The sequence below is a fragment of the Peromyscus leucopus genome, chromosome 7 (genome assembly GCF_004664715.2).
Source record: "Peromyscus leucopus breed LL Stock chromosome 7, UCI_PerLeu_2.1, whole genome shotgun sequence".
NCBI classification, from domain to species: Eukaryota; Metazoa; Chordata; class Mammalia; order Rodentia; family Cricetidae; genus Peromyscus; species Peromyscus leucopus.
In genome coordinates, this window is record NC_051069.1 from 28,414,890 (window position 1) to 28,428,731 (window position 13,842).

Consider the following 13,842-nt stretch of genomic DNA (forward strand, 5'->3'; position numbering starts at 1 on the left):
GCCAGCCTGATCTACATAGAGTTTTGGGCCAGCTAGTGCTACATAGACCTGGTCTCAGAAAACAAACAAAAATACATGATGGCATGTATTTTTAATCCCAACTCTGGGGCAAGCTGTGATGGTACACAACTTTAATCCCAGCAGTCAGGAGGCAGAGTCAGGCAGATCTCTGTGAGCAGAGGGCCAGCCTGGTCTACAGAGCTATTTCCAGGAGAGCCAAGGCGACACAAGGAAGCCTTGTCTTGAAAAAAACCAATACAAACAACAACAACAACAATAATCCCAACACTAGGAAGACAAAGACAAGACAGATCCTGTGGCTCTCACAGCCAGCCTAGCCTACTTGGTTAGGTCAAGACCAGTTCTGTCTCAAATAAAAAGTGGACTACTCCTAAAGAAAAACCCCGAGGTTGACCTCTGACTTCCATATACATGTACATACACATGTGTACACACACAGCGTTGTCTTTGATCTGTGTAATAGTAGCCATTTCTCATGGTTTTGTTTTTCTGTTTTCCACTGTCACCTCACAAAAGGTAAGTAGTGAGTATTTTTTTGTTTGTTTGTTTTCTTGTTATTGTTTGTTTTTTTCTAAGACAGGGTTTCTCTGTGTCACCCTGGCTGTCCTGGAACTTGATTTGTAGACTAGGCTGAACTCGAACCTGCCTCCTGAGTGCTGGGACTAAAGGTGTGCCCTATCATGTCCTGCCATAAGTATGTTTTTATACAATTGTCCACTGCTGTATTTGTAAATTAAATTATTTTGAACTGATACTTAAAAACATAAACATTTTGCCAGGCATTGGTGTGCACACCTTTAATCCCAGAACTCAGGATGCAGAGGCAGACAGATCTCTGTAAGTTAGAGGCCAGCCTGGTCTACAGGGCAAGTTCCGGGATAGCCAGGGCCACACAGAGAAACCCTGTCTTAAAAAAAAAAAAAAACACACAACAAAACAAAACTATAGTTATTTTGGAGTGCCATGTGATAGTTAAATACATGTATACCTTGTGCAGAGGTAGTAATTTTTTAATTTTATTTTTATTCTATGTGTCTGGGTATTTTGCCTGCATGTATGTCTGTGCATCACATGAATGCCTGGTGCCTGCGGAGGCCAGAAGAGGGCAATGGGTCTCGGGAGCTGGCGTTACAGATGATTATAAGCTGCCATGTGGGTGCTGTGAATCGAACTTCAGTCCTCTAGAAAACAACACGTGCTCTTAACCATTGAGCCAACTCTCCAACCAGGCAATAATTTTTGTTTATTTGTTTTTCAAGACAAAGTTTCTCTGTATAGTCCTGGCTGTCTTGGAACTCACTCTGTAGACCAGGCTGGCCTCAAGCTCACAGAGATCCGTCTGCCTCTGCCTCTTGAGTGCTGGGATTAAAGGTGTGTGCCACCACTGCCTGGCTGGCAATAATTTCTAAAAATTAAATAAATACAATGTCCAAAAAATTAAATACAATGGGGGGGCAGTAATGTGGCTCATCAGCTAAAGGAGATAGCCCCAAGCCTCGAGTTCCATCCCTGGAACCCACACAATGGAAAGAGAGAATTGACTCTCAGAAATTGTCCTCTGACCTCCACATGCACACACATTATGGCACTCTCGTACACATACAGACATGAGATGTAAAAATGTTTTTAAAATGTGCATTTATATATATATATTCAAAAAACATGTCAAGGGGCTGGAAATGTAGCCCTTTGTAGCACGTGGGAATAATAGTGTTGATTGATATATCAAGGCCCTCAGTGCTAATTCTCAGCACTTTGAACAACAAAAACACGCCAAATTATCTTTACCCAGCTGGTCTTGAGAGTGATGGCTTTTGGCAAATCTTTCAGGCCAGTCATGATCGCCAGAAAGAAAATAACCAAATCCTTGCTCAAATGTCTTTCTAAAAGATAGATTTCTAGTTGCTCAATACTGACACTGCTCTCCCTTATGGAATACATCTCAGAACTCAAGAACCGGCAGCTTCTAATGCCGCTAAGAATGTCCCTCAATCCACACGTTGTCCACCTAGCTAAGGGACAGCTTCCTGGAATTAAGAAGGCAAAACCTAGGTTATAATTAACTCAGACTTCCTCCTCTTGTACCTTGGCCATGACCTTAATCCTCACCTAGATTTTCCATCCCATCTAAGGATAAAAATTTGTTCTGAATTAGATCTACCGAACTGTGGTCCCATTAGCCTTAGAGAATTGGCTTGATAGCTGTAGGGAATCTTAAACATACATTTAGACTTATATAAACAGACAGACATCCCGTGTAGGGATAATATTGTCAGTTTTATCCCTCCCCCTTGTTTTACTTGTATTAAAAAAACAAACATTACTTGGTGAGGATAGATCCAGCAAACTTTTCCAAGGTAGTTTAGAGCAAACAGAATGCTCCCGGTTCCTGGAACCAGAGCAATGACAACCCAAAGGAAGGGTGAGCAGGTGGGATAAAACGGACGTGGCTTTGGAAGTGAGCAATTACCAGCTGGGTGAGTTAGAGTCGGAGGTAAATGGTGACTAATGAGCCCACTGAAAGGCCTGTCCTGTGTGACCCTCACAATTTTATTATTTAAATTTTGGTTTTCCTTTGAGACAGAGTTTCTTTGTGTAGCCCTGGCTGTTCTGGAGCTAGCTCTTTAGACCAGGCTGACCTTGAACTCACAAGAGATTTGCCTGCCTCTGCTTTACAAGTTCTGGAACTAAAGGTGTGCGCCACCACTGCCTGGCAACTTAAAAATATATATATATATTTATTTAATTGTATCTCTGTGTGTGAAGATGACAGTGGGTGGCCACAGAGGCCAGAAGCATCGGATCCCCTTGGAGCTATCGGGAGCTGTGAATTAGAGGCGTTGCGAGCTGCCCTACATGAGTGCTGGAAACCCAGCCCAGGTTCTCTGCAAGAGCAGTATATACTCTTAATCACAGAGTCATCTCTCCAGCCTCGGGCCTCACAAGGCAGGAGATGGAGTTGTCAGATTAAAGAATAGAATGAAGAATTTTAGTTAGTTACTTAGTTAGTTAGTTAGTTAGTTATTTTTATTTTATTCATATGGACATTTTGCCTGCATGTGTGCCTGTGTACCACACGTGAGCCTGGAACTTGCAAAGGCCAGAAGAAGGCTTGGATTCCCTAGAACTGGAGTTACAGACAGTTGTGAGCTGTCTCAACCACTGAGCCGTTTCTCCAGCCTGTATTTATTTAGTTATTGAAACAGGGTTTCATTTTAGATTGGCCTAGAACTTACTACGTAGTCAAGGCTGGCCTCAAACTCCCTGCCCTGCTTCCACCTCTCAGTGCTGGGATTATAGGCGTGTGCCATCCTGCCTGGTCTGAAAGAAGAAAAATATCTCGCCTGTCACTGGACAGAGGAACAGACACTTTTCAGCACAAGTTTCCCGTTTCCTCCTCTCATCTGGAACTGATTCGCTCCTGTGACTCTCCCTTCCCGTTCCTTCCCTCCATTCTTCTTCACTCTGGAAAGATTTCCCCAAACTGTCCCCCCACATTCCACCTGAGTCTCCTCCTATCTAGTCTTGCATTCTTAACTTGTATTCGTCCACCACATCACTTGTTCACTTACTTAATGATCAACCGAGTTACTACATTCCTGTTGTATATTTATATATTAGAATAATTGCTTAAGATTCTGAAGATGTGTGTGTGTGTGTGTGTGTGTGTGTGTGTGTGTGTGTGTGTGTGTGTGTGTGTAATGTGTGTGTAGAATGAACAGAGGCCAGAGGGGAACATCAGGTGTCCTGCTTTATCAGTCTCCAGTTTATTCCTTTGAAGCAGGGTCTCTCATTTAATCTGGAGGTAAGCTGGCAGCTGGCAGGCCCTAGTGGTCCACCTGGCTCAGCCCCTACCAGTGCAGCCATTCCTGGCTTCTAATACAGACACTGAGGATTCAAACTCAGGTCCTCACACTCACTCAGCAAGCACTCTTATCCACTGAGCCATCTCCCCAGCCCCTTCAGAAGTTCTTCCCCCCCCCTTTTATATTTTATTTATTGTTGTTGATTCGAGTAAGGTGCCCATATACCATGATGTGGGGTGGGGCAGAGGACAGCTTTCAGAAGCCGATTCTCTACTTCCACCATGTGTTCTGGGGATGACACTCTAGTTTTTTTATTTTTTTTTTTATTTTTTTTATTTATTTATTTTTTTTTTTTGGTTTTTCGAGACTGGGTTTCTCTGTAGCTTTGCGCCTTTCCTGGAACTCGCTTTGGAGACCAGGCTGGCCTCGAACTCACAGAGATCCGCCTGCCTCTGCCTCCCGAGTGCTGGGATTAAAGGCGTGCGCCACCACCGCCCGGCTACACTCTGGTTTTTTTAGAGTTGCATGGTAAGTGCCGTTACCACTGAGACACCTTGCCAGCCTTTGTTCTGAAGTTTTATAAGACTTACTTTCTAGCATGGCATGAGGTGCATGCCTATAATCTTAGTACTTGGGAGGCTAAGGCAGGAGGATTGCTATGAATTCAAGGTCAGTCTGAGCTACAAAGTGAGTTCTAAGCTAGCCAGCAAAACCCACAGTGTGAGATTCTTTCTCAAAGAACAAAAATAATTAAAAGAAAGGGGGGGGGAAGCATGTTTCCTGGATGGTAGCCAGATTGTTTTCCCTCTGCCAGGGATTGAACCTGGGATCCAGGCTGTATCCCACAGGGGTGGAGGCACATCAGCGGTTCGATGCCACAAAGCGCGAGGCAAGGCCTTAACCGTGCATGTGTTATTAAACCCGAGGACCCGAGGGCTTCTTCCATCTTTATCAAGGGAGTGGAACTTCTCTCCTTCCATACGACACAGCTCCGTGTTTCCTGTCTTGAAGAAGCTTACAGTTCCGAGGAAGACGTAGCAAAATAAGCAATCACAAGCCATACAAGTGCAAGATACGGTGCGGTGCGAGCAGCAGCAGGGGTCTGTACCGCACTCCAGGGAGGCCCAGGAGAGGCCGAGGGAGGCTGGGATGCAGCGGGTGATCCTGGACGTCAGCCAAGAGGACGGAAAGGGGACGATGGGCACCGAAGCAGGGTCCGACAGCTCTGAGAAGCTACCTAGGATTAGTTCAGCAAGGCAGGGCCGTAGGAAGAGATGTGTTGCGGAGGCAAAGAGTGAAGGAGATTTACAGTCAATGGAGCATCTTGAGGAAGTGAAGGATAGTAAAGTATTTTAAAGGACTGCACTCGGATTTCCATCTTGGGAAGTTCAATGTCAGAGCACAATACTGAGAAACACCGTGGAGTACAACAGTAATACATGGCAGGGTGCTTAGAAGAGGGAACACGAGAGGCAAACCAGGGCAAAGAGGCATCAGCACAGGGACATACTGGAGAAGGCGCCCAACAACGCATTGGGTAGGTGTGTCCGAAATTCAGAATGGCGTTTACTGCTGGATATGCAGTGTGGGGAGTAGGGGACTGCTTAGGAAGGAATCCCAAGCCAATTGAGCACAAGAATGTTCACCTATATCCTCAGCACCTTCCAGGCAGCAGGAAGCACTTGGAATTTAATTAACAAATAAAATAATGAAAATAGAGGGTGTCTAAGAATCTGGCTCTGAGAAACCACCATTGAGAGATGGAGAGAGGCTAGTGCAAGGATTTCAGATGGAAAGGTTAGGGAAGTGAGGACTGAGTCCGAGCCCCATGACCAATATGGTGGAAAGAGTGACAGAACTCCCAGAAGTCGTCCTCTGACTAACACACATGCGCTCATACATGTAATTTTTTTAAAAAAAAAAAAAAAGGAGAGAAAGTCGTCATTGTCTGAGCTGGCCATGGCAGTTTACATCTATAATCCCAGCTCTTGGGAAACTGAGACAACAGGATCAGGAATCTGAGGCTATTCTGGGCTACACAGCAAGTACCAGGTCAGCCTAGGCTCTGGGACCCTGTCTCGAAAGACCAAAGTAAATACAATAACACAACAGAAAAGAAAATCCCTAGTGTCTGGTGACCATAATTTGAGCAGAGGTGGCAGTCAGATAAGAGTGGCTTGGGGAGTATTTGGAAGGCCGTGAGAAAGTGGAGGCTGTGAATTACAGTTCACCATTTCCAGGAACTTGACCCCATCTTCACCAAGCCATTTTTCTTTCCTTCTTTTCTTTTTCCTTATTTGTTTGTTTGTTTCCTTTTGTTTTGAGACAGGGTCTTGCTCTGTAGCCCAAGCTGGCTTTGAACTAATTATGTAACCTAGATTGGTCTCAAACTCCTGATCCTCCTGCCTCTGTCTCTCCAGGGTTGAGATTACAGATGTGTTACCACATCTGGTCTTTCCCTTTTCTTCAGTCCTTCTCCTTAAGTTGGTAGGCTCAGTTCTCTCTGTATTTAATTTTTTTTTAAATGTTTTCTTATTCTCATACTGATGACCAGTTTTTTTCTCTTTGCTAGTAAATGGAAGTGTATAAAGATATCATAAATCTTCTGTCTTCTATTGGTTCTGTTAATACTTTCCTCTTATGTGTTTTCTGATCTAGCCTGGTAAATGTCTCATACACACGCACACACACACACACACACACACACACACACACACACACATTTATTCACATTTTTTTAGATGCTTGAACCTTTGAATGTATTTTATTTTATGCAAAGGAGTGTTTTGCCTGCATGTGTGTATGTGTACCACATGGGTGCCTGGTGCTGATGGAGGCCAGAAGAGGGCATCAGATCCCCTGAAGCTGGAGTTACAGTCGTGAGCGGCTTTGCTGGGAACTGAACCCGGATCCTTTGCAAGAGCAGCAAGTGCTCTTAACTGCTGATCCATCTCTCCAGCTCACACTAACTCATTTCTTTTTGTTTGTTTGTTTTAGTTTTTGTTTTGCTACAGTTTCTCTGTGTAGCCCTGGCTGTGTTAGAACTAGCTCTGTAGACCAGGCTGGCCTCAAACTCACAGAGCTCTGCCTGCCTTTGCCTCCTGAGTGCTGGGATTAAAGGTGGGCGCCACCACTGCCCGGCTCACTTACTCATCTCTTATCCATTCATTGTGACTTCTACTCTTCCTCCCACTCCCTACAGTTTGGTTTTTTGTTTGTTTGTTTGTTTGTTTTTGGGGTTTTTTGTTTTTGTTTTTGTTTTTTCAAGACAGGGTTTCTCTGTGTAACAGCTCTTTGGCTGTTCTAGAACTAGCTCTGTAGACCAGACTGGCTTCTAACTCACAGAGCTCTGCCTGCCTCTGCCTCCCAAGCGCTGGGATCAAAGGTGTGCACCACCACCACCACCACCACCACCACCACCACCACCACCACCAGGCTTCTCATTCCCTACATTTAATACTTCAACAAGACTTAATCTAGCTTCAAGGAGTTTCTGCATCTGGGGCCAGTGAGATGGCTCAGCAGGTAAAGGTCCTTACAGCCATGCCTGATGACCTGAATTCAAACCCTGGGACCCATGTGGTGGAAGGAAAGAATCGAGTCCTCAAAGTTATCCTTTGACCCCCTCATTCACATGGTGGCATGAATATACACAATTAAATAAATATTTTAAAATAAAAAATAGGGATGGAGAGATATTTTTGATTTTGCTTCACAGTTTTATATGGTCTTTAGTGTTCTTGAAGATGTTGGGAGTCAAACCCAGGGCCTCACTGTGGTGATATTGTGTTCCCCAATATATCGTGCACCCTAATAATTATCTGGGGTCAGAGAACAGAACAGCCGCTAGACAGACATAGAGGCCAGAAAATGGTGGCACACACACCTTTAATCCTATCACTTGGGAGGCAGAGATCCATCCGGATCTCTGTGAGTTCAAGGCCACACTGGAAACAGCCAAGCATGGTGACTCATGTCTTTAATCCCAGGAAATGACAGGAAGCAGAAAGGTATTTAAGGTGCGAGGACCAGGAACTGGAGCCTGGTTAAGCTTTTAGGCTTTTAGCAGCAGTTCAGTTGAGATTCATTCGGGTGAGGACTCAGAGGCTTCCAGTCTGAAGAAACAGGATCGGCTGAGGAACTGGCGAGGTGAGGTGGCTGTGGACTGTTCTGCTTCTCTGATCTTCCAGCGTTCACCCCAATACCTGGCCCCAGGTTTGTTTTTATTAATAAGATCTGTTAAGGTTCATGTTACACCTGACACGGGTTAGGCAAGTGCTTTGCCACTGAGCTTTATCCTTTACCCTCTCTTGGTTGATTCTTTTTATTGTTTTTAGATTTTGTGTGGTGTGTGTGTGTGTGTGTGTGTGTGTGTGTGTGTGTGTGTAAGATAAACGGTGCTGGGGCGGTGCTGGTTGTGGCGTGCATCGCTGGTTATCGGTGGATAAGTCACGAGCCACAGCCATGACTACCTAGTTACAGAGAGCTTTATTAGGAGGGAAAAGGTGGGGGAAGGGGACCAGGCCTGGTGAGAGAGAAAGATGGTGGGGTGGGGGAAGAGGGGAGCAGAGCAGAGAGAGCGTGGGGTCTGCATCCAGCTTTTTAAGGCGTGTACGTAGTCGCCAGTGTCCCTGATGATGTAAGACACAAGACCCCGAGCTGCACATGTACAGGAGTGAGGACAGGATCCTAACATTCCAGACTTTTGCTTATTATAAAAAAAGTGAGTGAATAGGAATAGGGACATTGTTTCTCCCAGAAAAACTGCTTCAGCTGACTTGGTGGGCATTGGTTGGCTCTTGGGGGAGGGGTGAGAAGGGGGCCTTCTGAGGTAGACAGGCGTCCTGGGATGGTGGTCTGTCCTGCTACCCTGGAACCGTCCAGGCTTGGCACTCTGGCTGCTTTTGTGTCTGACAAGATGCTGGTGAGACAGGAAAAGCCTGAAGTAGATCCCACCTGTTCAGATGGATTTAAGCTGGTTTCTGGAGCTTGGGAAAATTTTGGAACATGTTAAGAAGCAGCCATGAGAAAATTAGTGACTATTATGGTGTTTAGTACTCTGCTTATTTTGGTTAATGTTAATAAGAGAGACAGAGAGATTGGAACATGTTTTTAAGCTTTATCAGAGACAAATAATTTAAGGCACCTGTTTCCTTTACTAGTTTAGCATCCAAGAGACACAGGTGATCAGTTGTTGAGAGCATTTAACAATAATGGTTATATTGAAGTCTGTTTTTTTAGAGTCCAGACGCTTTTGGGTCTGGGGGTGTCATTAGCTTTTAGCTGTTATAGTTTCTTACTTGATGATCCCTGGACTCCAGTTCTGTGTTGGTCCAAAGCAGCCATTAGCTGAGCAGTTAATTAGGAGAGGGAACTGGGAAGAGAAAAGCTTGTGGTGCATGAGAACTTAATCTTTTGGAATTAGGGACAGGGCAGAGAGCAGGGCCCTGTCTGTGTCCCTGTGCACGAGGAGGAGAAGCACTGTGACAGGTCTGGAGTGAGGCACATGGAGGAGCAATGAAATGAAAGCTCCTACCTTAGCTGGAAAATCTCTTCCCATTAAATAACCCTGAGAGTACAATTAAGTCTGGTGAGGTGGGTAAGGCTGTCCTCCCTACCCCGACAATAGGGAGACGAGGAGAGGTGACACCCCAAAACTGAGTAAGTGGCTCTGGGTTCCAGAAGGAAAGAAATGGATCGCTTCCATGCTGCATTCTGGGTTCCCTGCAAGCAAGCCTGTGGCCAAGCCTAGGTCTGCTGGAGGTCTTTGTTTGTCCCCATGCCACTGGGGGCCTGAGTACAGTCAGCTGACCAGTTGTCTTTCTAGGTGGCACTTTCAACAAGGCTCAATTGATGGCCTGGCAGGGCATGTACTAACCCTCATGGCCTTTTCTTGGGACCCAGAGGCTTCCAGAAGCCAGTCAGACAGCATGTGCCAGCACTTGGCAATTCTGTTCTCGGGCTTTTTTCATCTCTCCCCTGGTACACCTTAAATGCCACAGCTGAAACTTCAGCCTGTGGAGTCAGGAGCCTTGCTCTCCAGATGCTTAAGTTTTAGCCCTAAGTCAGGGAGGTCTGGGGGACAAGAGATGGATTTTACTCCATGTCTTGAATTTTTTTTTTTTTTTTTTTTTTGATGTCTGCTGGCTTGGGGACAGCTTTAGGAAGACCCACCAGGAGGCGGGCTATAAACTGATCTCTGGCTAAAAAGCCATCCTGATTACTGTAAACTTATTTGCATGGATCCTAGCCTGCTTCCAGACCCATCTGTGCTTCTCAGGGCAGCTTGAGAATGAGTGGGAGGAGTTAAGGTGAGTTAAGTCTCGCCCAATGCTGGAGAGCGGAAAACAGAAGTCAGATAGACAGCAGTGGTTGCACATGGCAGCGAAAGAATCAGAAATGGAGAGGGAGAAGGGCTTAGAGCTTCAGTAGAAAGCTTGGGGATAAGGTAACTCTTTACATTTGCCCGTTCACTGGCAGGAGTTAGATAATTCCTGTGACATATAAGGGTCGAAATGCCAAATGTACTGGTATCCGCCCCTGTGTCCCATGGCTGCAGTGCCAAGAGAGAAGAATAAAAAATTAAAATAACAAACGGGATCCCAGGTTCCTATTTTAAGTTGGGGCGTATGTACCCGAAGGACTGCCCAGGGACCTGGACAGCATCCTACACTTTGTCAAGATAGAATGTGTTGTGGTACGCAGTCGAGGGCCCCTTGGGGGTCTGGCGCAAGGAATATAGCTCATGCCACAGCTGCAGGAAACGGCGGGGAACTCGCCAATCTCGGCACATGTGGTGGGGGGAGATGTGGTAGCGGTGGCAGCAGTTACGGCAGCACAGTCCCAACTCGGTACAGTGGTGGCAGTGGCGGTGGCAGCTAGGCAAATGAATGAAAAAAGCATAGTAGGTAGTTGCAGGTCCTCCATATAGGTTTCCGACAACACTCAGCCCCAGACGCCAAGTGAGCGGAATTTCCTATCCGAGTCCACGGCACCAATGAAAGATAAATGGTGCTGGTTGGGGCATGCGGCACTGGTTACCGGTGGAAAAGTCCCGAGCGACAGCCACGACTACCTAGTTACAGAGAGCTTTATTAGGAGGGAAAAGTGGGGGAAGGGGACCAGGCCTGGTGAGAGAGAAAGATGGTGGGGGGGTGGGGGGAGAGGGGAGCAGAGCAGGGCAGAGCAGAGAGAGAGAGTGTGGTCTGCATCCAGCTTTTTAAGGCGTGTACGTAGTCGCCAGTGCCCTCTGATGACGTAAGACGCAAGCCCCCAAGCTGTGCATGTACAGGAGTAAGGGCAGGATCCTAACAGTATGCACATATGTACATGTCTACACATACATGTGGAACCCAGAGGACAATCAGGTGCCCTTTCTTAGGTACCATCTACTTCTACCATAGATTTTTCACTCACCTAGAGAAGCTGACCATTAGATTAGGCAGGTGAGCCCCTGAGCTCTAGGAATCTGCTTATCTTCACTACCCAGTGTTAAAATCACAAGCAGGAAGCCTAGCACTTTCACCTGGGCTCTGGAGATTGAACTCAGGCCCTTGTGCTTGGGTGACATCAGCACTTAACCAAGTATTTCCCCTGCACCCCTTTTTTGGAATGTTCTTGGAGACAGGGTCTTATTACATAAGCCTAGGTCACCTGGAACTCACTATGTAAACCAGTGTTATCTAACAGTTTTCTCTGAGGTGGAAACATTCCAGGGACTCTCTTTAAACGGAAAGATAAACAACTCAAAATAGCATCAGGAAGTCCCTGAAACTGGCCAGATTCACTAGCCCCCTTCCTGCCAGAGTAAGTGACAAAAGCTAAGAGTCTGCTTCAAACTACTAAGAAGACTCTCAGATAAACTGAGCTGCAGAGAAGACTCTGAGACTAGACCAGCTGCCTGGAAGAAGCAGAGATCAGATGTGCTGCTGGGAGGAAGTGGAGACCAACTGAGGCACCTGGAAAGGACACCCTCCAACCTGTTAATCTGCCTGTAGGCTGCACCTGTGCTCCAGGTTCCCAGCTTTGTGAACTGTCACTCATGCTGCAGTAGGCTTTGGTAATGCAGCCAAGTTGTTTCTGCTCCTGTAAGTAACCTCAATAAAACTCACTGGATCACCAAGTTGGACTTTGGTGGCATTTGTTATTGGATCTGTTGTGGGACTCCTATCTGGGGTGAGAGTCAACGTGTGTTGAGTGTCCTCAGGAAAAGTTTTATGAGACAACCATCAGGCTGGCCTCTAAATTAGAGCCATCCTTGGGACTGGAGAGATAGCTCAGAGGTTAAGTGCACTGGTTGCTGTGCAAGAGGTCCTGAGTACAGTTCCCAGCAACTACATGGTGGCTCACAACCATCTATAATGAGAGCTGGTTCCCCTTCTGGCGGGCAGGGATACATGCAGACAGAACACTGTGTACATAATAAATAAATAAATCTTTTTTTGAGAGAGAGAGGGTGTCTGTGTGGCTTTGGAGCCTTTCCTGGAACTCACTCTGTAGCTCAGGTTGGCCTAGAACTCACAGAGATCTGCCTGCCTCTGTCTCTGGGATTAGAGGCTGTGGCTACCGCCGCCACCACTGCCCAGCTGAATAAATAAATCTTAAAAAACAAACAAACAAACAAAAAAACCTAGGGCCATCCTACCTTTGCTTACTAAGTTCTGAGATCGTGGCATGTGCCGCTATGCCCAGTTTATCTCAATGCTGGGGTTCAACCCAGGGTTTCAAGCATGCTAGAAAAGCACTCTGCCAACTGAGTGCCTCCCTAGCCCCTCTGTCTGTTTCTGACAGCAGCCAGAATGATCCTTCAAATGTTGAGTCATAGCTTATCAACCTTCTCTTCAGAGCCCTCCAACGGCTCCTCACTTGATTTGATGCCCCTGTAAAATCTGAAACCACTACCCACTCTCTCTTACCCTGCCCTACATCTTACCACTGATCCTGTCCATCTTACTACATCCAGTCCCAGGGTCTCTCTGTTGTCTCCCAACTACTCTACAAAACATGCTGCACCTCGGGGCTTGTATGTGTGCTGATTTATGCTTGGATTCCTCTCTTCTGAAACATCCTTTGACTTACTCTCCCTTTGCCCAAAGCCTGGTCATCCTTACCAACAACTGTTGTGCCTCAGCTTCTCCCGGCTCTCTGGTGTCTTTATCTCATTCACATAGCCCTCTGCGACAGCAGACCTGTCTAGTCCTTTATTGTTTGCTTCCCTCCAATAGACTGTGAACACGGAGGATGCAGACCTACCAAGAACACCTCACCCGCCGGGAAAGCAGAGATAAAGATAACCAAGAAGTTATTCCTGCCCTTGAGGAACCCACACTCTGGTGAGTCATGCAGCCTAACAAGTAATTAGAATGGAAATGCTTAAAGCATTTGGACGCCAGAGGCTGAAGCTCTGGGGCAGGGGCTGTTGGGGGCGGCAGTTACTGATCTCTGCATCCTGGGTAGTAGTTAAAACATGAGATCACCAGAAGAGAATGTCAGAAATGACAGACACTCAGAGACACTGGTGTCTAAGAGTGAAGGACAGAGAAATGGGCCTGGGAAGAACCACCTAGAAGATGGAGAAGAGCCAGCTGGGCAGGGCCACCCATGACCAAGCTACTAGATGGCCTTTGGGGGGAATTGCTGTTTTCTTTGTTTTGAGACTGGGTCAGGGAGCCCACCTAGGCCGGCCTAGAACTTAGTGTTTCCTCGGCTTTCCTCAAACTTTTGATCCTCCTGCTTCAGTATCCTGAGTGCTAGGATTATAGGCATATACCATCAACATAGCTGAATAGTCTTTTTTTTTTTTTTTTAATTTTTATTTTCCAGAGCTGAGGACCGAACCCAGGGCCTTGTGTTTGCTAGGCAAGCACTCTACCACTGAGCTAAATCCCCAACCCCCTGAATAGCCTTTATAAAACCTACCACCAGTGCTGAGGAAAGGTGAGCACTGAAGCTATTGCCTAGTGTGCACAAGGCCCTGGCACTTTACAGCACACAAACCCCAAATCTCTACCAAAAA

The 13,842-nt window shown here is 46.3% G+C and overlaps 1 non-coding gene across 1 annotated transcript; it reads right to left on the minus strand.

Moving 5' to 3' along the window:
* Nucleotides 1-4,683: 4,683 nt before the first annotated feature.
* Nucleotides 4,684-4,814, minus strand: LOC114691304. The gene has a single exon (XR_003734190.1). It is a non-coding gene; the product is annotated as a U6atac minor spliceosomal RNA (small nuclear RNA).
* Between the last annotated feature and the right edge of the window lie 9,028 nt (nt 4,815-13,842).